At 38.8% G+C, this 25,160-nt stretch overlaps 1 non-coding gene across 1 annotated transcript; it reads left to right on the forward strand.

Moving 5' to 3' along the window:
• The first annotated feature begins 22,530 nt into the window (after positions 1–22,530).
• LOC145013554 (small nucleolar RNA R71) lies at positions 22,531–22,637 on the forward strand. The gene has a single exon (XR_013665106.1). It is a non-coding gene; the product is annotated as a small nucleolar RNA R71 (small nucleolar RNA).
• The last annotated feature ends 2,523 nt before the right edge of the window (positions 22,638–25,160 follow it).

Here is a 25,160-nt window from a genome sequence, read left to right on the forward strand (position 1 = left end):
TCCTAGCCCTTTCTATCATGTCTCCAGCATTTTGCAGCTGCATCGGAAAACAAATTGTTGAATATCACTCCTTAGCATCTGATGCTATCAAACCTTCTTCAACTCCTCGTCCACCACATACTGCGGAACCTGAAGTGCCCTCTCCCTGAATATAGCAGTGATCTCAGCCACCATCTCAGTAGTTTGATGAAGATCCTGGAACTCTCGCACCAACTGCTACAACTCAATCACCGGTGAAAACTTCGCATGGAAACTGCTCGAGAAATCACTCCAGGGCATCAAATCAATAGCTACATCATCTACAATAGCACACCCTACCTCCTCCTACCAATCATGTGCTCTGTCCTTCAAGAGGCGAGAAGCTAGTCTGACCTTGTCCCCCTCCGGACAACGGTTGGTACGGAAAGCATTACCAACATCTGCCAACCACCTGTTGCTCGCAATAGCATCCCTCGCCCCATGACAATCTACTGCTCTACATGCCTAAAACTCCCTAAAAGTCAGAGAGCATTTCCCAACCAAAGCCACAATGTTATTGTGAAAGGTGCTCAATCGCTCATCAATAAGCTCCAGAATACCCTCCTTGACCGAGCCAAAGATCATAGGAGTCTGCTTAAGGTTATTACACATAAGCTCAGATGATATGAGCTCCCTCGCCTGGACATCAAGCTGCTCGGCTCCAGATCCTAAACATGAACCTTCCCCGACACCAGAACTACACACTGACTTGCCTCACAATACCACCATAATAAAAATAGACCATATAAACGATCAGAATACACATCAATATACACATCGGGGAAATCACAACTCCATAAGAGCCTTAGGTTCATTGCAACCCTCCTTGAATCGAGTACAGATCCTCTCCTTCCAGTAGTTCGGGCCCATACTACCTTCCACATCTATCCGTACTTTCCTCAAGAAGCACCTTAACTGCCAAGTTACTTTATATTTAATAATTCCGTCACAAATAAGGCTCCCAACACTAAATCTCATTCTAGGTTTTCCTAGGGCAAACTGCACACCACTCTCCACCATCAGTTGCAGAAGGAATTCCCGCTAACTTCCTCTAACTAGCTCGTGAATAAAATTACATATTACAAAAACTAGATAATTCTTTGAATGAGAGGTCTCACATACAACGGTTAGACTTAAACAAGAGCTACACAATAGAGTTAAAACCTAATCCTCTAACATTATTTAGTTACCATAATATGTAACTCAACATATTCGTTTACTAGTTAGCTGAAGCTAGTTAAAATTCCTAAAAGCATAAAGCAAGTAGCATTCGAGAATCAAGTAATCTGAACCAAACATCACCTAATCAGGCCGTCCTATTACTGACTGATTAGTACTAGCATGCAAATCAATAAACTCATACAACATGCATACAAAGGCATCTCTCCTAGATCCTTAGCCTAAAACTAGGATGCTATCATAATTCACAGTTCAAACATATCATAAACATGTATGGGTATTTTGGGATAACTTACTTAAGCTCGGTTGATTGCATGCACCATACCCTTTCTTATTTTAGAAAACCTTTTCTTAAATATGTTTATCTTTTGAAAACTTACCAAATCCTCGATTTGAGTTCAGACACCCCCGAGAGTGTACTCGAATCCCTGAAACCAAGGTCTGATACCAACTTGCACATCCAAAAATATGGTCCCAAAAAATTTTATTTTTATAATAAATAAAATAGTATTCTCAAATATCATCCAAACAACCCAACAAAATCAATGTATCATGTGTTATCAAAATGAAAGTAAATATCAAATATGGAATCCTCATGGTGTCTGCGGTGCAGTCAACGCATCCCTTCCCCTTGGAAGTGGAAGTACCTGAAACACAAATTAAAATCTATAAGCACAAAGCTTAGTGACTTCCCCCAAGTTACCGCATACCAAACATATTACATAACAGGCCCCGCCCACACTCGCATAATAGGCCCCACCCACACTCATAATACGGGCCCCGCCCAATGAGTTACAAGCCCCGCCTAAATAAGCAAACATGTACAAACACATACAAGTATCACACAGACAACAAGTATTACAACATAATCATCATGGGTCGGCCTTGGTGCCTTAGACCCGCTAAACCCGGTGAGGAAAACTCACATCGAAAAGCTAAATGAAATGAATGATCCGAGACTGATGATCCTATAGCTCCCCGAGCTATCAATTACCAAAATCAACTAATTAACAATTGGGGTCTACATCATTAACCAAAAATCCTTACATGGGGTAAAAATAGTATTTTATCCCTAACATAACTTGGTCCAAGAATAAAACCCTAAATCACAATCCAATGACCCAAAAGTTAAACAATCCATCAAGGCGCAACATATGGCCAAATTTCCAATTGGGCCCAATCTCGTCACATGGGCCTTATACTGAGGCCCAATAATGCTTCCTTAGCCAAAAGATTCCATTCCAGACGGCCCACTAAGGCCCAATACACAAAGTCTAAGAAAGTAGCCCATTCGAGGCCCAAAAGACGCAAGGCCCAAATACATTGAGTATGTTGATCGTACTCAACGTGCGCGAAGCGTACAGGCTGCATGGATTGTACGCTCAACGTACTCATCTATTAAGCCATAAACCCAAAAAGCACTTAAATCCATAACACCTAGGGTTCCAATCAAATGAATCAAATCATAAAGTCGTAAACTTGGTGGCTTTGCACGCCCCAAATGAATCAAATCTCAAAATATCCAACACTACTTGCATAAAATGAACCCAAACTCATGCATGGATGATTCAAAGTCTCAAAGGTGGCAACTTTATGACTCAAGGACCAAATGAACATCAAGAGTAGCAACTCTTGCTCCAGAAATTTGCAACTCACAAGATCTCATCTATGAGAGCAAAAAGACCCAAAAAAAAAGACATAAGCATTAATGTAACACCCTATTTCATATTGTATGAGGTTAGGGTTTGTGGGCTGCAACTTGGGTATATGGAAGTCTCGGGGTTGCAAAGAGTTGCTGGAAGCATAGATCATTTCGACACCTTTCCAAGGATATAAGATTCATTAGAAACAGAGTTATATCGAGGAAGCAATGGAAGTTTGAAGTTATGGAAGGATAAGTCCTTTAATTGAAAAAAGTGGTAGTGGAGTACGCTTAGTGTACTCATGTGCGTGACTTTTAAGCGAAGCCACCTAGTACGCTGGGCGTACTAGGCTCAGAAAGAATACCCTAACTGAGAGAAGTATCCTTATATAAAGAATATGATGGCCTCATTCCTTCCACCATCCTTAGTTGTAAACCCTTTGAAACCCTAATCCTTGTTCTTGAGCTTATGTGTGACCATGGTGAGCTTTTAAATGCTCTTGTGGGATTATTGGAGTGAAGAAGGAGCATGGAAGAGAATAAAGTTGGAATCCAAGCCTTGGATCTGAGCTTTTCTGTGGTTGGAGCATCATTTGAAGGTATAAATCTCAAAGCTTTCCCATCCTTTTGTTTTGTGCATGATATGCTCCATTTTAGGGTTTTGGTCCCGAAGCTTGAGGCTTTATGAGTTGTTGCACTACAAAGCTTGATATATGTCCTTTTAAGTGTTTCTAGTGGAGAGGATCCATAAAAATGAGGTCTTGAACGTGAGAATTGGCCCGTGCATGAATTATGAGCATTTTGAGTAAAGAGAGTAAGAGTTTTGTGTGTTCGTGACCTTATCAGCCATGCAAAGGCTTAAAGTCATTGACTTTATGGAGTAAGAGCTATTAGGGTGTCCAGATCTGAGAAATGAGCTAAGGTCTTAACGGGCGAAGACCAAGAGAATGGACTAAGCAAAAGTGGGCGTACGCCCATTGTAATTTTAGTACACACCGCGTACTAGGTTGGTATCCCCGATCAGATTTGTGCATGGTAGTGTACGCTGAGCGTACCAAGCGAGGAACGCCCCGTGTAACGTCCATAACCTCTCTATGAGCTTTTGGGTTGAATCTATTATTAGACCTTAAGGGTTGGGCTTGGATCTTTGGGATTGTGTATTATTGACTGTGAGAAAAGAAATATTATATTGTGCTTTGGGCCCTTGAATTGGGCTTTCCATTTAGATTTAGAATTGGGCCTTAGGAGAGCCCATCTATTATTGGGCCTTGGTGGGCCTAATGAGTTTTAGGTCATTGATGGGCTGGTTAGTGGACTACCTTTAGACCTAATGAGTGAGAGTTTGGACTTAGATCCTAATTGGGATAATTGTGGGTTTGGCACAGAGTTAGTGGCTAGTGCATAGTAGTAGCGTTTATAGGAGTTGTTCGTCATCCGAGGTGAGTCTTCTTACTATACTTTACCTAGAGTGGTAATTATGTGTGACCAGAGGGTCTTATGTGCTTACATTGAGTATTATGTTATCCTACCTTATGTTGTATGCTATGCATTATGTTTTTGTAATTTATGCTATGCGGAGCTTTATAGAACGGACCAGAGGGTCCAATGAACAGTGAGACTGAGGGGTCCTCACTTATACTGAACCAGAGGGTCCAACGAGCTATGGGACTAGAGGGTCCCACTATGACACATTGATCAGAGGGTCTTACAAAGCTGTAGCCTCGAGTGGCTAAATATATGTGCGCGGTATTTTGGGGAACTCACTAAGCTTCGTGCTTACCGTGTTATGTGATATGTGTTTCAGGTTTCTCAGGATCGCGGGAAGGCACCAGCTTGATTATACACACTAGAGCATGAGTTATGTTTTGAGGATCCTAAAGTACAAATAACAATTATGGAGTTGTTTTTTGTAAATTAAATCAATGAAATTTTTGTGAAATGTGCTACTACAATTATATGATTTTAAAATAAAAAAAAAATTGTTTAAAAATTTGCGGTGTTACAAGTTGGTATCAGAGCCTTGGTTTGAGGGATTCGGATGCACCTTCGGGTATATCTGAACTCAAACTGAGGGTTTTGAGAGAATTTTTCAAAGGAAATGATTTTTCTAAAATGAGCAAGAGTTTCTAAGAGAAAAACGAGAAGAAGCAGTGTGTATAATTAGCCAGAGCTCGAATGGTGATTTCCTAAAATACCCTTACTTACTTGTGTTATGAGTTAGTATTAAGATATTAGTGATGCATGCTAGAAGATAGGTTAAGTACTTCAAATTTTAGGGCTAAAGTTGCCAGATTTGTGATACCTTAGCCTAGGATTTTTGCTATCTGTGATGTGCTTGGAGTATGTGTGGAGTAAGAGTATCCAGTAGGAATCCTTTAGAGAGAGAAAGAGAGAGAGAGAGAGAGAGTGTGTGTGTGTGTGAGTGAGAGAGCTTTGAGTAGAGGAGTAATCTAGGAGAGATACCTAGATGAGTAGTGGAGAAGCCTACTGAGAGAGTAGTTAGATACCCGCATAGGGTAGGGTTACTGGAGTTTGCTAACACCTTTTGAGTGTAAGTATGGAAAATAGAGTTGTAAACTAGAGTGGTTTTATGTGCTGGTGGAGGTTATTCGATGCCTGAGTGCTGCTTGCTTCGTGCTTTGTGGAATGCTTGATGATGGAAGTCAGATACTAAGTGAATATGATGATATTTAGGAGGTAGGTGGCTGGCATCATGAGGAATTCTTCAGCACCTAATGGTGGAGAAGTGTGAAAACCTAGGAAGAGCCTAGGGAAGTGACTTGACTCAAATGAGTATGCTAATAGAGGAGAGTCTTCGTTGTAGGGAAAACATGTGTAGCGGGATTGGTGATCGAGAAAGTTAAGAAACTACTTAGGAAATCTAGGACGATCCTTGTGGAAAGTATGGGTAGATGTAATAGGTTGTATGGGCCCATCCTACTGAAAGCAGATGACCCATACTTGAAACAGGGAGAATTCTGGAGGTTCTAAGTAGCAGATTAGGAAGAGAGATAACATGGTTCGAGTACCATGATTTATAGTAGAGTGAGAGGAGATAACATGGTTCGGGTACCACAGTTCGTAGTAGACCAAGAGGTGATCATATGGTTCGATTACCATGATTCGTGGCGATTAGTGCTCTTGGTTTTACCAGTTATCCTGTTCTAAATGATTAGACTGGGATCAGATGTGATAAAGTGTGGGGCCAGATGTCCATGTCGAGCGAGTTTCAATGGAGCATACCTTGTGGAGGAAATTGAGATAGTTTTCAAGAGATCTTTTGGTGAGATGTCAGTTGCAGTCGTAAGACCTAGGGTTGAGTAGAGATGATGCTTATTGGAGGACCGCAGCCGGAGTTGAGCAATCGTCTGATAGTTGAGATGTCACTTTCTGTGACAAGAGTTGCGATGTTCCCATTTCCTGGGAGAAGAAAATGAGATATTGAGATTCCGTTTTTAGAGTTGGAGGTAAAACCCGTGGGGTAGCAAAGGCTTGTAACCTTTTCACAGAGTATTTGGGCAGTATGTTTGCCAAGAGGTATTCCTTATACCACGAGAGAGATATTAGTGGAGACTGAGATGAGGACAAATAGATGCCTTAGTCGAGTTAGGCATGCTTTTAGCAGCAGTTTCAAGTGATTAAGAGGAGTATATTGGGGTCGTGGCCCTCATTGTCTACGTTGTGTATCGATTATGAGAGTAAGGTCTCTTGCTTCCATGATGGTTTCTGCGATGGGAGACTGGTCGAGGAATCAGAGATGAGGTGCGTGATAGAACATTATTTCCAAATGGAGCACCAGGTCTAATCTGAAACACTTGGGGTATCCGATGGTGTGTCGGTCTAAGACTTCGAGATGACTAGAGGTAGTCATGTCGGGAGAATTTTGGGATATTCGTATGAGTTATGATATACTTGGAGTTATTTGGTCATTATCTGGTAGATATTAGAGTGTTGCATGGTAGATTCTATGAGATGGAATTGGTACATTTGGCGAGCCAGTCCATGGGGTAGGCTAGGGTATGTCAACTGGGGATGGTTCAAACCCTGAGTAGGGGAGAACTGGGTATTTTATTGAGAGGATCTGAGGTTTGTTCGATAGTGGTTAGAGAATTGGCTATGGAGATCTACGGTACGGACACATGAGACTTGGGTTATTGTTGGATGAGGCAAAGTGCAAGGTGGGATGATGTAAGTGTATGTGCTTAAGAATAGGTGAGTGAATCCACGGCAGGTGGCCTTTGGACAAAGGATTTTTTTGTGGCCAAGGATTTTTGCGTTTGCAAATGTTGAGTTCGAGGCAGTTGGGTTGCTGAGTTTAGGGTGTAATTGCTGAGATTTGTGAGTAGCGGTATAGATTGTGATCTATACCCCAGGTGGGGCAGCAGTTGATTTGTCAACCAATTTCAGCTTCTCTATGAGTAGTTACGTGTGGTTGGTGATCAGTAGAGAATTGAGCTTCGAATTTATTTTTTTCAACGTGTTTTCATTCGTTGACGATTCCTCCATGTTTCAAGTTGTGAGTTGGAGTATTTCGAGGTTCTGAGCTGTGCGAGTGGAAGATCAATGTACATGACAAGACATCATGAGATTTTGTGATGGTGTACCAAGGTATCTGAGTATGATGCCCTTAATGTTTGGATTATTTTGAGATTTCGGTTGTAAATGGAGTATCGAGTCACTATTGTTCCAGTGGGAACCCATCAGTTAATTGTCTCAAGTGCGAGACTGTCTAAAGGTGTACCTGTGTTGAGAAAAGTTCTTGGCATACAAGAATTTACATTAGGGGTGGTGGTGCATAAGTTGAGTTGGTGTGTGCACCTATTTATGTTGGGTTATGGAGCATGAGTTAATGAACTCAGTGTAGTGATGAAGTGATGATGAGATTATAAGTTGATAAGCGAGCGAATGGATCCGAGTGGGGGTAATCTTAGGATTATCGGGGAAAACCCATGGAGTGAGCCCATAGCGAGTCAGTGAGTAAGAGGGTGTTGTGATACTACGGAGACTCGTAGTACTCACTAGTTAGAGAGAGGGTGTTGTGATGTTGCCGGGAGTCGTAGTACTCACTAGACGGTGAGAGGGTGTTGTGATATTGCGGGGAGCCATTATACTCACTAGTTGGCGAGAGGGTGTTGTGATACTGCGGGGAGCCGTAGTACTCACTAGTTAGCGAGAAGGTGTTTTGATAATGCGGGGAGCTGTAGTACTCACTAGCCAGTGAGAGGGTGTCATGATACTGTAGGGAGCCGTAGTACTCACTAGCCAGTGAGAGGGTGTCGTAGTGCTGTGGGGAGCCGTGTTGTTCGTTAGTCAGAGCATGACGTAGGAGAGTTCTTGGGCTTAAGTAGGCTTATTGGATTGAGTCTTCGGGAACCCGGTGGCCAAACCAGGAAAGAGAAGCAGGTCTCCATAATGGTCGCGAATCATTATATTCTGAGTTAGGCTGTGGAGACCGCAATCAGAAGGAATCGGAGAAGTGATGTACGCGTGGGATGCGGGTCATGGGTCGTGAGTTGAGTGTATCGTTGGGACAAGTGGTTCCAATTTTGTGTTGGACTCGACTCTTGAGTTGAGTGTGATTCTAGTGGTGTATTGAGTAGGCGGAATGAGATTCCAGATTCAGATATGGATTTTATTTGGAGGGGGTATTGTTTTTCATCTGGTGTCTTAGACCTGAGTGGGTCAGTTTGTTGGTATGAGAAAACTGCGAGACGTAGGGGTCTAATGGGTAGTTGACAATAGAGGTCGAGGGTGAGACGATTTTAGTTGGGATTATAGTAATCACTTGGGGTAAAACGAGCTTCATGACTTGTGTGTCACAGTGGACTGAGATGGTTATTATGAGAAGGAAGTCAGTGAGACGTTTTGGTAACATGTTGGGTTACTATTGGTGGTTCATCTATTGGGGCGGAAGCTGACCTGGTGCTCAGTGTTGATGGAGATATTTGAGAGGGAGTGGGGGTTATTCCTATAGATATCAAAGGATACTTCCAAGCAAGCATGATCTTTTCTTTTGTTTGAGTTTCGGGGTTCTCTCCTTCCGATGAGTTCTGATAGTTGTTCAGGTGGTGGGTCTTTAGGGGATTATGGCCTTTCCGTTCCTTTCGAGTCGCAATCGGGATCGATTAGAGGATCAGAGTTGGAAGAGTGTTCTTAGAGTCCGTTAGTCGATGAACAATTAGCAGGATGATGTTATGCGAGGGTGGTCTAGCAGGGATATAGACCACTAGAGTTTCAAGTTCTGGGGAGTCAGATAGAGTATCGTAGCGGCAGTTGTGTATGTCCTTCTTCAGGGTTGGAAGTCCTCATCGGGTTCAGGTGCTTCTGGTGGAGATTGTTGTCATATATTGGGTCTTTTCGGTATTGCTTCTCGAGTTTGGGTTCGATTTTTTGTGTTGATAAGGAGAGATTTTGAGGGCGAAATGTAAGTCAAGTGGGGGAGAATTGTAACATCCCGCTTCAGATCGTCTGAGGTTAGAGCTTGTGGACTGCAACCTGGGCATGAGGAAGTCTCGGGGTTGCGAAGAGTTACTGGAAGCGTAGATCATCTCGACACCTTTCCGAGGATATGAGATTCATTGGAAACGAAGTTATATCGAGGTAGCAATGGAAGTTTGAAGTTATGGAAGGATAAGTCCTTTAATTGAAAAAGGTGGTAGCGGAGTACGCTCGGCGTACATGTGAGTATGCTTAGCGTACTCATGTGCGTGACTTTTAAGCGGAGCCACCTAGTACGCTGGGCGGACTAGGATTAGAAGGAAAACCCTAACTGAGAGAAGTGTCCCTATATAAAGAATGTGATGGTCTCATTCCTAGCCACCATCCTCAGTTGTAAACATTCTCAAACCCTAATCCTCATTCTTAAGCTTATGTGTGAACATGGTGAGCTTTTAAATGTTCTTGTGGGATTATAGGAGTGAAGAAGGAGCATGGAAGAGAATAGAGTTCGAGTCCACGATGTAGATCTGAGCTTTTCTGTGGTTGGAGCATCATTTGAAGGTATAAAGCTCAAAGCTTTCCCATCCTTTTGTTTTGTGCATGATATGGTCCATTTTAGGGTTTTGGTCCCAAAGCTTGAGGCTCTACAAGCTGTTGCACTCTAGAGCTTAATATATGTCCTTTTAAGTGTTTCTGGTGGAAAGGATCCATAAAAATGAGGCCTTAAACGTGAGAATTGGCCCATGCATGAATTATGAGCATTTTGAGTAAATAGAGTAAGCGTTTTGTGTGTTTGTGACCTTATCAGCCATGCAAAGGCTCAAAGTCACTGACTTTATGGAGTAAGAGCTATTAGGGAGTCCAGATCTGAGAAATGAGCTAAGGTCTTAACGGGTGATGACCAAGAGAATGGACTAAGCAAAACTGGGCGTACGCCCATCATAATTTCAGTACGCACCATGTATTAGGTTGGTGACTGCAATCAGATTTGTGCATGCTAGTGTACGCTCAGCGTACCAAGCGAGGTACGCCCCGCGTAACTTCTCTGTGAGCTTTTGGGTTGAATCTATTATTGGGCCTTAAGGGTTGGGCTTTGATCTTTGGGCTTGTGTATTATTGACTTTGAGCAAAGAAATATTATATTGTGCTTTGGGCCCTTGAGTTGGGCTTGCCATTTAGATTTAGAATTTGGCCTTAGCAGAGCCCACCTGTTATTGGTCCTTAGTGGGCCCAATGGGTTTTAGGTCATTGATGGGCTGGTTAGTGGACTACCTTTAGACCTAATGAGTGAGAGTTTGGACTTAGTTCCTAATTGGGATAATTGTGGGTTTGGCATAGAGTTAGTGGTCGGTGCGTAGCAACAACGTTTATAGGAGCTGTTCGTCATCTGAGGGTAGTCTTCTCACTATACTTTACCTAGATTGGTAATTATGTGTGACTAGAGGGTCTTATGTGCTTACATTGAGTATTATGTTATCCTGCCTTATGTTGTATGCTATGCATTATGTCTTTGTGATTTATGTTATGTGGAGCTTTACAGACCGGACTAGAGGGTCCAATGAGCAGTGAGAACGTAGGGTCCTTAGTTAGACCGGACCAGAGGGTCCAACGAGCTGTGAGACTGGAGGCTCCCACTGAGACACATTGACCGGAGAGTCTTACAAAGCTATAGCCTCGAGTGGCTAAATATATGTTTGTCGTATTTTGGGGAACTCACTAAGCTTCGTGCTTACTGTGTTATGTTATATGTGATTCAGGTTTCTCAGGATCGTGGGAAGGCACCGACTTGATTGTACACAACAGAGTAGGAGTTATGTTTTGAGGATCCTGGAGTACGAATCAAACAATTATGGAGTTGTGTTTTGTAAATTAAATCAATGATATTTTTGTGAAATATGCTACGAGAATTATATGATTTTAAAATAAAAAAAATGTTTGAAAATTTACAGTATTACAATTAAGAAGGAAATTTCTGAGTTTTATAACTCAAATGAGTGCGAAATGATGAAGATAACCAGGATCTTCAAGCTCAACTCCAACAACTCTCCTTCGCCAACTTCTTGTTCTTTTTCCAAGGCACCAAACTACCAAAATGCACTCCACAAGGTCAAAATCATACCAAGATGATCAAGGGGGTCGATTTTGGGGTTTCTAGACAAGAGAGGCTGATAAGGGGAAAACCCATGTGACTTAATGACATTATATAGGGCCGAAACCCTAAAAATTAGGGTTTTTGGTCCTGACCTCGTTTGCTGTGTGACCTCTTTGTACCCTAAGTGTACGTGAAATGCCTCCGCGTTACTTAATGGACCACTACACCTGGCGTACGGCCTTAGCAAGCCCACTCAAATAAAGGCCCAATTCCACTAAGCGAGCACAACTTGCATAATTAAACAATTAGATAAATGATGAAATAATTAAATAATACCTTGGAAACATCCGGCGTTACAACACTTCCTCCATTACTACGCATAAATTGGTACCTATATACTCTACATGTATCTACCTCGGCCGAAGTATTAACTATCATGGTTATTGACATTTAGATCTTAATACTCAGATCTTAACACTGATGATTCTATCTCTCTTATCTCTCTCCCCCACTCTCTCTCTGTTTCTCTCACTCTCTCTTATTTTTCACTATGAAACCAACCACTATCTCATCTCCAACGACATTTTCTACATCTCCAATCCCCTACCAATCCTAATGACATCCCTTTTAGAATATCTTCCGAGTCATCAGACACATCAAACTCTCCTCCCCCACCAGTCTTTTGATGGTCACACAATCTCACACTGGCTCTCTTTGTCCAAAGTAGACCTTCAGCCTCTCTATCTCCTTAGATATCTATCATATACCCCGTTCCACAGTCCAATCCATGTGTGGTCTTTGTTGGCAATCTACCATGGACTCCAGGATGCTTTCCCTTCTATCAAATTATACTTAGGATCTTATCCCTAGACCTCCTGCTGCTAATATTTTCAATTGTCATTGGCTCTATCACTATAAGTTTGATAGTAAAGCGCATCGTGATCAATATAAAGTTCATGTAGTTGCTCAGGGGTTGTCTCAAAATCCTGGTCTAGATTTTGATGACACCTTCATTCATGTTGTCAAACCAAGCCCCATTTACATTGTCCTTATTATATATATATATATATATATATATATATATATATATATATATATATATATATATATATATATATCACAATTAGAATATTCATCAGCTCGATGTTAAGAAACCTTCATTCATGGCGATCTTGTTGAGACTATATGCATACTCCATCCCCTAACTATGTTAATATTCAACTTACTGATCATGTTTTCCTCTTTCGTAAGGCCCTCTATGGTCTCAATCAAGCTCCTCAAGCATGATATCAACAATTTGATATCTACCTCTCCTTCTTTGGCCTCCTCAGCAGCAAGTCTGATAACTTTATTTAATTTTCATTGCGACTCTGCTATTGTCTACCTTCTCATGTATGTAGATGATATCTTCATCTCTTTCTCTTATCTTAATAGTCATCTTTGAGAGTTCATCTGAATTTCCCATGTCTGATATGGGACTGTTGTCTTTTTCCTTCGATATCTTCTTATCCCAATCTGATTTTGCTAAATAGGTTCTCTCACGTGATGAAATTTCCATGTGCAATGCATGTATGGTTGGAAATATTTTTGTTTGATTTTCACTTGAAATAAGTTGAGTATTGATTTAAATTTTCTAATAAGCATTATCAAAAAAATTAGGTTGGAAAGGTCCTAATGATTTAACAAGTGTTTGAAAAATTAGATGTTGGAGCACTTGAAGTTTAGATGGACCACTTGAAGTAAACATGGAGCACTTGCAGCTTATAGAGAGAACTTGCTGAAAGGAATTTGGACCATCATGATCTTAGATGGCACATCTATATCATATGTCGAGCATCAAGATATTGGTGGATTATTTAGAATATTGATGGCTCATCAGAAACATTGTTGGCTCATTCACAACTCCATGGCTCAACAAGAGATTGATGGATCAACATGAATACTTTGTGGCTCATGATGTACAATGATGGCACGTCCAATTTCTAAATGGAACATGCAGTTCGTTCGTGGTCCATCATGAACACGTGGTTGTACATCTTTGAGTTCAAGACACATTCCAACATTCAAGAAACAACTCAACTTGATCAATCACACTTCTGGAAGTTGATGACATATTAGAAGACAATGGAGTAACATGATGTTCATGTTGCTCATCACATTTTCAATGTTGATCCAGAAGGCTCTAGAAACAAGAAGACTAAAACTTAGATGGAACCCTAACGAAATACTAAAGAAATTGGAATATTCCATCCATTCTCCATTAAGTAGGACAAAGGTGTCAACCAATGACTAAATCATGATGACGTGTCAAGACCTGATTGGTCAAGCCATGTCATGGGCTTTTTCAATGCCTATAAATAAGCCCCTTGGGATCCATTATAAAGTTGCTCAATCTGATCATTCTGCTCATTCTACACATTTTGTTGCTTAGACTAGTTTTCAGAGAGCCATTTAAGTGTTTTACTTTATTTACCATTTAAACACTTGTAACTGAATCTTTATGAATATGAGACACTTTTGAATCATTGATATTGAACATACAAAAACACTTTCATCATTAACATGGTGATTCACAAGTCTTTATTTTCCGCATTACTTGCCACTTGATGATGTTGAAACTCTGTTTTAGTATTTTCAACACTTGGACTTTTCTAGTCTAGGTTTACTGAAATTCTCACCTTTTCAGTTGGTATTAGAGCAACTGGTTTTCTTATCTTTCTTCAATTTGTATCAGAGCAACTAATTTTCTCATCTTTTCAGTTGGTATCAAAACAATTGACTTTCTCATCTTTTCAATTGGTATCAGAGCGAATGACTTTCTCATCTTTTTCATTTGGTATCAGAGCAATTGACTTTCTCATCTTTTCATGTATTAATCTGGATGATACTAAAACCAAGGTCGTTGCTGATGGCAAGCCGATTTCTGATCTTGCTCTAAATTAAAGCCAAACTGGAGCCTTGCAACACTTAACCTTTATTCATGCAATAGGTCTATCTATTCATGCAATACATCCATGCTCCGAATTTCAATGCTCTGTAATGCATCTTACTGTATCTCAAGGGTACCCTAATGCATGGCCTTCATATTTGAGAGTCAACTCATTTTGTTGGTTATTTTGATGTTGACTGACTTAGTGTCCTACTACATGTTGGTCCACTTATGGGTTTTCTATCTATCTTGTCGATAATCTCATCTCCTAGTCCTCCAAACGGCAACACATATTTTCCCGCTCTAGTGTCGAAGTCGAGTATGAAGGGCTGCCAATATGGTTGTTGAAATTGTTTGGCTTCAAAATCTATGATTTGCAATTTATATACTACCAGTTTTAAATTTATAAATGTAACATATGTAGCTAACTAACTGCACTTAGGTACTAAACCTAGTAAATTTATAGGACCATTTTGGTAAGTCGGGTGTCAAACACACGGAATGGAATTTTAATTTTGAAGATAACTACTAATAATTAAACTAAGAAACAACTTTAAATATAGGGTTTTTACAGATTTTGAAATTTCAATAACTTAATTCAATTAACTACCAATTAAAACTATTAAAACTAAGCAAACAATTAACTAAAGAAAATTGTAATCAAGATTATTAATACACTTCCATTTTCCTTTGAATCTCCATTTTTCCTATGGTTAGTTTCAACACATGGATTAATTCAGGTTACCAATATAAATACTATTAAGAATCATATTCCAATATCCTAATGGTTTCACCAATTCATGAACTAGTATCCAATGATCATACATAAGTGAACATAAAATTGATTATGTAAGATAATTGGGCTATGTAAGATATATCTAAGATTAATTATCTATGATCAAGAAAAATAACCAAACACAATTATGTTCTCTTACACAGTTAAAGTTGTTACCTTTATAACCCAATCCAAGATTTGGCCAATCCTAGCTCTAGCAATTTAATGATCATAAACAACTAGGTAGACAAGTTCATGCAATTAAAGTAATCATTCAACTAAACATGTCTTGAACTTAGGCAACAAAGACTAAAATTTTTAACATGTTAGGTGATGATAATCAAACACAAGCTAAACGAACTTCATGGAATCCATGAAAAGAGAAACTAACACATAGTATTAGGGTTCATCTACACTAAAGGAAAGTATAAGGTGATTAGTCCATAACTAAAACAGAAACAAACATAAAATCAAAGCTCATTAGACAAGACATGGTTAAATCTAGCCAACCGAATGATTATAAGTTTTTCTTCTTATTATGATCATCAACGCTTGATCTCTAACGAATTCTTAAATTCCAAGGTTTCTCCAAAGGGTTTTAGTCTCAACTCTTAACTTAATTCCCAAGCTAACTCCTGAAATTCAACCTAAAGTTCAAAAGATATAATTGCAAAATTTCTTTTCCCATGTCATGGCAAATAGGTTCCACGGCGTGGCGATTATGAAAAACACGTAGGCCCAAGTCCTGGGAATCTTCTATGTCAGGAAAGACGGCCAAGTCGTGGAATTTAATTTGCACGACATCTTCTCAAATTTGTCTCTATTTTCAGCTTCAGTCCTCCAAGTATCTAGCTCTCTTCAATTTCAGCTCCTTTTCCTCAAGAGTAGTCTTTTTGGCTGCAACATACAATTTAATCATTATAAGTACCTAATATCTTTTCATTTTACCAAAATGTATCTTAAATGTATTAAAATAATGCCTAAATATATGTATAAATATGGCAATGTCAAAATACCACACACTTGTCTTTTGCTTATCCTCAAGCAAAACTAATTTTATCATTATCACACTATCACATCGAAACCTTAGCTACCAACATCGCACAAGACAATCCATTTTGAGCTCATCCATTACATCGAGACTGCAATGGATGTATATTTGTGCTTAATATTCCTGAGTACTTCCCCAATCTCAAATACTCACAATCCTTATAAACACTTCTCAGTTATTTTGAACAACATTTTTTTATGCATCCCTTCGAATATATCCTCAGAAATCTTTCTTGACCTCAAGGTAATATTTAATTAAACTCCCAAGCATACATATGGAAAAATAACCTACATAGAAAAATTACAATAAGTAATTACTTGGAAATTTGCCTTATTCTTCATTTTCTTCAACTTGAGTCTTCTATTTTTGGAACTTTTGCACTTTTCTTAATAATTCTTAATCTTCATACTTTAAAAGCTCTTATTCACTCAAACTTTGCTACTTTTTGTTTTCTTTTTTTCTTTTTTTCCCTTTTCATACTCACTTTTTTCTCTCAAAACTAAAAAAAATCGTAAAAAGAAAAACATATGTTTAAACAAGGGAGCTTAACTTCAACCTTTATTGGTTAAAGGAATTAGTCTAAGGTGCAGTGACTACATAAGCATTCATGGAAACATTTCTAGTACGTGACGGTAAACATATTATATCCCTCATGCTAAAAAAGGTTATGTTTTGTCCCATGATTTCACATGGAAAGGGAAACCACAAATACATTAGAACATATAGTAGCTCAAATAAACATCGAAGCTCGCATCGGATCGTCCCATACAACACTAGAAACTTAAGTCTCGGCACAACAAAATAACAATTTTTTTCAATTGGATTTCAATATTAGACCATTGTTTCAAGTCTTTATACTCTAAAATCAATTTTCTTGTATTCCTATATTTGACCTCCTACCCCATACTTAATTTATGTAATGTCCCCGTTATATGCTTAAAACAAGTAAATCACATATAAGTATATAAAAGGGAGGAAAGAAATAGACTCCCCTAAAGTAGTAGTGGTGAGATCGAATTGGATTGTTTGTGGGAAAGCTTGACCATCTCGAATAAATTTTTGGAACTACATTTCTTCTACTTTTAATAATCGTTCTGAATAAATAGAATGAAAAACCTCAACTTAAAAATGTGGTGCGAAATCACAAAGAATATTTAGTGTAGCTCATCCACGATGTGGGAAAGCATAGGTCACGCCATGGTATCGAATCTGGAAAAGTTTTTTTCGTCAGGAATTATAAGAATGCTACTACGTGAGAATTTGGAAGCCATGTCATGGTATCTGGGATATGCCAAAAACACAACTTCAACCAAAGTGTTTTGGGAAATTTTTCAATTGACTTCACTAAGAAACAAGGCGAGTTTTAATCCTCCTTATTTCTAAAATTCTCACAAACTCTCGAGACGCACCCCACACTTATTCAAATTTGTGGTTATTGATTACATGCTTCAACTCTCAAGGCTTAATTTTTCACTCAAGAATAACCATCAGTCCTGAACAACTAAAAATATAACAAACTTCCTAGATAAAATAAGAAAAAAAAACATCAAACATTCGGTTACACATCAAAAAAATAAAACAAAACAACCAATACTAATAAGTAATCTAAAACAAAACAAATCATAACAAAACACAAAATAAAAGAAAAGGATGATTCATCACCCTTCATCATCATCCCATGCCCTGGTTGTCCCAGCTCCATCATTTTCAGTTGCCCACAACTCTTGCTAAGTCAGAATATAAGGCATTTGTTATGGCATATGTGGTGAGCGCTCAATGTGAAAATGAGAATATATCACATCTAAAGATTGTCCTATGTAACTTACACCCCATGAATGTTTTCTAAGTAGGTGCCAACCTGGTTTTGAAACGGGTCATCTAGAATTCCTCCCATCGATACATTGTGTGGTGGTTATTGGGTTTGCTCCTCTTATCGTCGAACATTTCGTCGCCCCTTCGGCCTAGTCCTCTCCACTTTCTTAATGGGTAATATCGAGTCATCCCCCATAATAACATAAACACCTCTCATTATCTCTACAATGCGAATTGTCTCCAAAGAATGAGCAGTAGGAACATTACTTGGAATACGAGTCAATAAACCAACCAATACCGAGCTTAAAATGCCAAAAGATCTTGCTAAGCAGGTCACTAAACGTCCACCGGTTATCGGGCATCCTGCCCTTGAATTTACCGCATTTTCTTCAAGGAATCAAACCAACATATAGGGTATGTCACAGAAAATGCCCAGTAATACTCCACAAATAGAAAATATTCTTCCTTGGAAGTATGCCCTGTTCTTCTTATGATTTATGCTACGCATGAGAAGTCGGTGAAGAAATCAATGAATTGGAGACTGGATATAACTTTCTTGAGATGATTTCAATTCATACGTCCTATTGGCAATTTCTTGCCAATATCTGACATCTTGCACCTTGGGAGGAAAACCTCTCCTTGTATCTTGGAAAAAACAAAGAAAATTAAGGTGACATAACCTCATCTCTATCATATAAGCCCAGCTGCTAAACAAATTATGTGAGGCTACACTTGTGATATTTCCCTCCAATTTGAAAATTAAACCCCCTCCCGAACCACAAATCCAGAGTGCTTACTTCAAAATTAACGATTTCAAAGAATTCAATTGATAGCTCATGGTAAACGAGTTCTTGAATTTTAAATAACCTCTTCCACCTGTTACACACAAAAGAAAACCCATTGCCATCGTAGGATTTGTCCAATTATGGTTTCACTATATCCATAAACCCATGATGAGTCAACCAAGCCCAGCCAATGACAGGAGCAACTGAAAAGTCCCGATTATGAAGCCACCCCAAACGGTTGTTGAGTCCTTCCAAAATTTCTTCTGGTATATCTTGTGGGAATTGGTAATACAAATGCATGTTTGATACATCACTTTGAGGTTGTTGAGAACCTCTCATTCCAACCAATTCTGCAAAATAAAAACAAAAAAAGACCAAACGAAACAAAAACCCAAAAGGTCGGTAAAACAGAAAAATAATAGGTTCTTTGAACCCAGTTCCCACGACGTAGGAAAGCAACACCACGTCGTGGCCTACGTACGACAACATGGTTCGATTGGGTGTTGTTCTATCCATTTTTTTTTCAATTACCAAAATTGGTTCAATGTATGACTTAATTAGACTAAAAAATCAGGCATGCATTCAACATTTCATGGGAAAGAGTACAAAATTTTAAAAACAAACCCTAAATTCAACCCTAATCTAAAATTTAAGCACAAACCAGCAAAATTAAGTGAATTAGAACTAAGGATTCGAACCTTGGAGTGTACTAAACAAGAAAATCAAGAAGTAAATCAAACCATTTGTCTTACCAGTTCGATGGTTCAACTAGTCCGACCGGTCAAACCGGTCCAAAAAACCAGAAAAGTCGGATATATATATATATATATATATATATATATATATATATATATATTAAAAAAGAACTATTATTAACTATTATCCTAAACAATTAAGATGACGATTTGAATATTGTTGATTATTATATTACAAAAATACATTCTTGCATATTTTATGACATGTAGGTTCTTGGTGAAATGGTTAAGGTGTTAAGCATATCTGAAAGAAAGTGAAGTCCCTGTTTCAAAACTTGTCTCTGCATGTTGTTATTTTAGGACATGTAATTTCTTCTATCCCACATCGATCACTTGATAAAACCTACAACCATTTTATATTCTATAAAAGGATTGTTGATTTTCTTTAACCTCTAAACTAGGAGTTGTCCCACATCGGTTGGGAAAAGAAACACCCAGTGGTTTAATCCTCCATATAATAATAGTGATTGGACAAGTTCATTGTTAAAGAAAAACCGGTTAATTAGCAGGTTGAACCAGGCCTATTAAACCCGATGTTTGATGAACCGTCCGGTTTATTCCCGGTTCAGAAACAAACGGTTTTTTGCCCTTAAAAAACCAGAGACCTGACCGGCTGACGGTTAAACCGGTTGAACTGGCCATCTGGTCCGGTTTCAAAACCATTAGGTCTTGGTATTTCTAATAGCCAAGACGTGGTTTGCTTTGCGACACGATTTACAGTACTTTTCAAATTTCCACACTGTGGCCTAAGAAACCATGTTGTGGGGTTAGAATCTTATGAAAATATACATTTTTTAATCAAAATTTAATCCAATTTACTCCTAAACATGAAACTAAATCACCCCACACTTGAATAAACACATGAATCAAAGATGAGAAGATAAGTTACCCTAGAAAAAAATTAACAAGAAAGAAAAAAGTAATGAAAGAAGCTACAAACCAAAAAGATCAGGTTGCCTCCCGATAAGCCCTTCGTTTTTAGGATTCGTGATCTGGTCTCCTTCCTACTCTATGTTGTTGTGCGTGGGAGTGAGATCTCTCTTTTCTCCTTCTGTTCCTTCCATCCCCTTTTATAGGGTGCAACTCTCCTTATATACACCTTCTTTGAGTTTTCCTTTTTCTTTTCGTTGGTGCTTTCCTCATATTTGCGTTTCAACCCTTTGCTTTTCTCACTCAACATAATCTTCTTAATTTTCCTCTTCTTGGTGTTCGTTTATTTCTACTTCCATCTTCTCAAACGTAATTTCTTCAAGATTGCCTTCCCTTAGATCGTCAGCTAGCTCTTTATTTGCTCTAGTGTCCTTAAATTTCATCTTGGCTGTAGAGAATGTGACTACTTCAAATACCATGGGAATTGAAGCTCAAGGTTTTGTGAGAATCACCTCTTTTTTGGTTTATGGTGTTCCCAAACACAAATTTCCTTTTCCATCATTCTTTCTATTTCTTATATCTCATTAACATCTTCCACTTCTTCTTTGTTCTCTGCCACATTAGCTATATCATTCACACACAACATTACACTCATAGCTTGTTTGTGTCTTGTTTTGTGGTTTACTCTAAAGGTGATTTCTTCATCTTCAACTCTAAGCGTAAGAATAGAGTCATGGATGCTAACAAGAGCATGAGCGATGCTTGGAAAGGGTCTTCCCAAAATTATAGGAAGGTCTTCATCTTCTTCATGTATAGCACAACAAAATCTAACGGAAAAATAAATTTCCCAACCTTTACCAATAAGTCTTCTATAATCCCAGGAGGACAAGTAATCATGATATCTTCCATGTGAATGGTCATCCTCATGTTTTTCAACTTCGGTAACTCGAGCTTCCAATAAAAAGTGTAAGGCATTAAATTAATACTAGCCCCCGAATCAGCTAAAACATTAGTGCGTATTTGCTAGGAAACGTTTGATGCCCCGGGTCTCCCATCTTTGTTGTCAACCCTTCAATAATTTTTTCAAAACACAATGGTAGATGCCTTCTCCAAATTGTTACGATATCTCATCATATCCTTAGCAAATTTGGGAATTTCAGCCATGGCTTTGATGAAAGGTGTGTTGATAGAAAAGGATAGGACTTGTTCCATGAATTTCTTCTGCTCTAGCTCTAGTGGATTAGGTTTAGCTCAATAAAGGTATGGCAATGGTGGTGGATAAGGTCAAACAAAAGAAGAATTTTCACCATTTTTTATAGCCACAACGTGGCATCAAGTTCGCTACATCGTGTACATTAGGCATACCCATTTTTCAATTTTTTTCTCTTCTTTCAAGTTGTCAATTGGGATCCTTTTTTCTTCTTCAAGAACAATCAGAGCCTCAAAATTAGTTCTATTACTAGTAGATATGGCTATTACATGAGGTTGTGGTTTTCGATTGGGATTTTTAGGAGGTAACCGCTCGTTTACGAGTTTGGTCTACTACCCCAATTGAGTTTCAATGTTTGATATCACGGCTTTTTGGTTTGTTATTGTAACATCAGTCACGTCATGTATTTTCTCAGAAACAACTCCAAAGCGTGCAAGCATCAACTCAAACTCAAAATTGTTCTCGGGCGGTGGTTGTTCTTTTTTATCAAATCCTCGACCGTTTTGCCTAAAATTTTCTTCGTTAGCCTTCTTGTATTCATCATATGGAAACCAATCATTTTTAGGCTTCCACTAACCATCATCATATTTGTCTCCACTCGATGAACAGACTTGAGCTTCACGATTTCCGTTTTCATCCAAATCGCAATCTTTTGTTAAATGTGGTCCACTACAATTGTCACCACCTGCTTTTATTATGTGTATAGATTGGCCCATCTTCATCATCCTTCGGTCCATATTCTCGAGTTTCTCCATCACCGCAGCCAATTCCTCTAAAGCTCCATTTCCATTTACCTTACCTCTGGTAATATCCTCTTTAGGGTTGTGATGCTCTCTTGAATGCTTGGAGAATTCTTCTAATTATTCCATAATTTTAGTGGGATTCCTCTTCGTCTATGGTCCTTGAGAATCAAGGAGTTTCCTTATGGTCACATTTACCCATCATAAAATATAGAAAACTCTTGTTGCACACTAACATCTTGTTGAGGGAAATTTCTGAGCAATCCCTTGTATCTCTCCCAAATTTCATCTAAGGACTCATGATTTTCTTGTTGAAAGTTAGCAATATTATTCTTCAATCTTGAAACTTTTGAAGTTGGAGTGAACTGTTGAATGAACTATTCTGCATGGTTGGCCCATGTCCGAATAGCTCCAGGTGGAAGTGACTTGAGTCGGTATTTTGCTACTCTCTTGAAAGTTATTGGAAACATCTTCAGCAACACCAATTCTCATGTAACATTTGGAACATTAAAGTAATTTGCAACATCCAAAACTTCGTCAATATACTTGTAGGCATCTTTATGATCATTCCCATAGAATGGGATATATTTAAGCATAAGGAGAATATGCCCCTTCAGTTCAAAATTGATGGCTACTGGAATTTCAGGTGGTACAAGACCAGGCATGTTTTCGTTACGCATCCGCTTCTTGTACTCCTCCATAGTCATCTCTTCTATATTGGCCATTTCTTCTACCTCGCTTTTAACCTCTCCTTCTGAATTGTCATCGGTTTCTGGTTCGTATCATATGCCATTCTTGTCTAGAGTGTTCTCAAAGCTTTCAAATCCATTATCGTAAAATCTTGATCCTCGGGTCATATATCACTAAAACAAAACATAAATGTAACACCCTATTTCGAATCATTTCATAATTTAGGTTCATCACGCGAAGACCAATTATCATAAGGCTTAGGGACTTTTGGTAAATAGACTTAGTCCCTTTTGATTGTGGGTAATGTAGATTAGGTGATTCGAGAGTTCGGTTGGTGCTTTGGAGCCCAAGGGTATAACCATAAAGTGATAGTTTGAGCCTTTTATGAATTTTGAATTTATGTTCGGTAAGTTGTAAGGAAAAGTAGAAGTGATAGGGTTGTAGAGCTTCTCAACATGATTCCATGGATATAAAGATCGTCGAAATTAGAGTTGAAACGAAGAAGTTATAACTATTTGAAGTTGGGGCGATTTTTTTCGCCAGCCGTGTACGCTACACGTAAATTGAGCATGCTAGGTGTTTTGAGTATGCCTGAGTACACTGGGATAAAATTGAGTACGCTGGGCGTACGAAATTAGTGCCCAAACCCTATTTTCATGGTTTGAACCCTATTTAAGCTCCTTAACACCCCCAAACTCATTCTATTCTCAGCCTTCGTCTCTCCAACACCCTCTCTTGTACCCCATAACCTTAGATTGAGCCTTGTAAGCAAAAGAGGGGATTTTTAAGTGCTATAGAGTGTTCTTGGTGCACCTTGGAGAAGAAGGAACTTATTGAATAAGTTGTGGTTACATTGGAGCTTGTAGATCCATACATTGTTCACCTTTCTTCTTTCTAGAGGTATAAAGTTTGAATCTTGATGATGAAATTGTTAGATCTGGCTAGTTTTGGGTGTTATGAGCTTTTGGTCAGTTTAATTGCATAAAGTTTAGATCTTGAAAGAGTTTGTCCTTGTTATGGATAAAGTTCGAAACTTTATCCATCTAAACATCATTTTGATTCAGATTTGAAAGTTGGAAACTTTATCCATCTAAACACTAGATCTTATTTGTTGGGACATTCTAATGGATAAAGTTGGACACTTTATCCTATATGGAGCTATTATGAACCAACAAAATGTGATCTTGGCCCTTCTATGCCTTCCATAAAAGAGTTTTGATGTCTTATTTTGTTAAGAACTTAAGGTTTTTGTCATTAAGCACTTTATAGCCATGTAAAGTCACAAAGTTGAAAACATTATGACTTAGGACATCATTTTGGGCTTGGATCTGAGTTTTGGATGTAAGGGCTTAAGGGAATAAGCTCTTAATGCAGTTTTGGGACTAGGATGCGTACGTTGGGCGTACTTGGTGGTACATTGCGTGTACGCGGTTAGCGTCACGCTTTTGGTCAACATTAGAGTACATTAGGTGTACTCTCTTCGTACGCATGGTGTACTCTGTTAGGAAGAAATATTGACTTTTGGACTTTGACTTTGACTTTGACCAGGGTTAACCAATTTTAACCTAACGAAATTTTGGATAATTTGATTTATAATTAAGATTTAGGTTCCTGTTAATTGTATAGGTGACCGGTAGAGATAGGTCTTAGAGCAGTGATCAGTGCAGCTATTCTTTTAGTTTGTGAGGTGGGTTTCCTTCATGGTATCCGTGGGTAGAAGGCACCAATGCGTGCCCACTAGTTTATGTTGTAGTATGCTGGTTGACTTCGTGACTGATGGGTTTTGAGCATTCTAACACTCCTATGGTGTACATGCAACCCTAGAAACCTTGGATCTATGTTTTCTCTAATATACATGAAAATAAGAATTTTCCAAGGTTCTCATTCTAACTAGCATACAATGGGGAACTTGTAATATAAAAAATTAGTAGAATGACATACCTTTCTTGTTGCTTGGATTCCTAAAGACCTTGTGAGCCTAGCACCCCAAATAGTTATGTAATCTGTAAAACTAATATCATCCTTCAGCCTGATGCGCCTCGCATTCTACAAATGCTTAACCCTACACAATCCCTTCATAAGGGGATCTGTTGGGTTCTTATCCGATGATACCCTCTTTGCCACGAGGAGTCCTTCTTCTATCCGATGTCTAATCAAGTGGTATTTTCTGTCGA

This window comes from Lactuca saligna, chromosome 8 (genome assembly GCF_052625555.1).
Source record: "Lactuca saligna cultivar CGN05327 chromosome 8, ASM5262555v1, whole genome shotgun sequence".
NCBI classification, from domain to species: domain Eukaryota; kingdom Viridiplantae; phylum Streptophyta; class Magnoliopsida; order Asterales; family Asteraceae; genus Lactuca; species Lactuca saligna.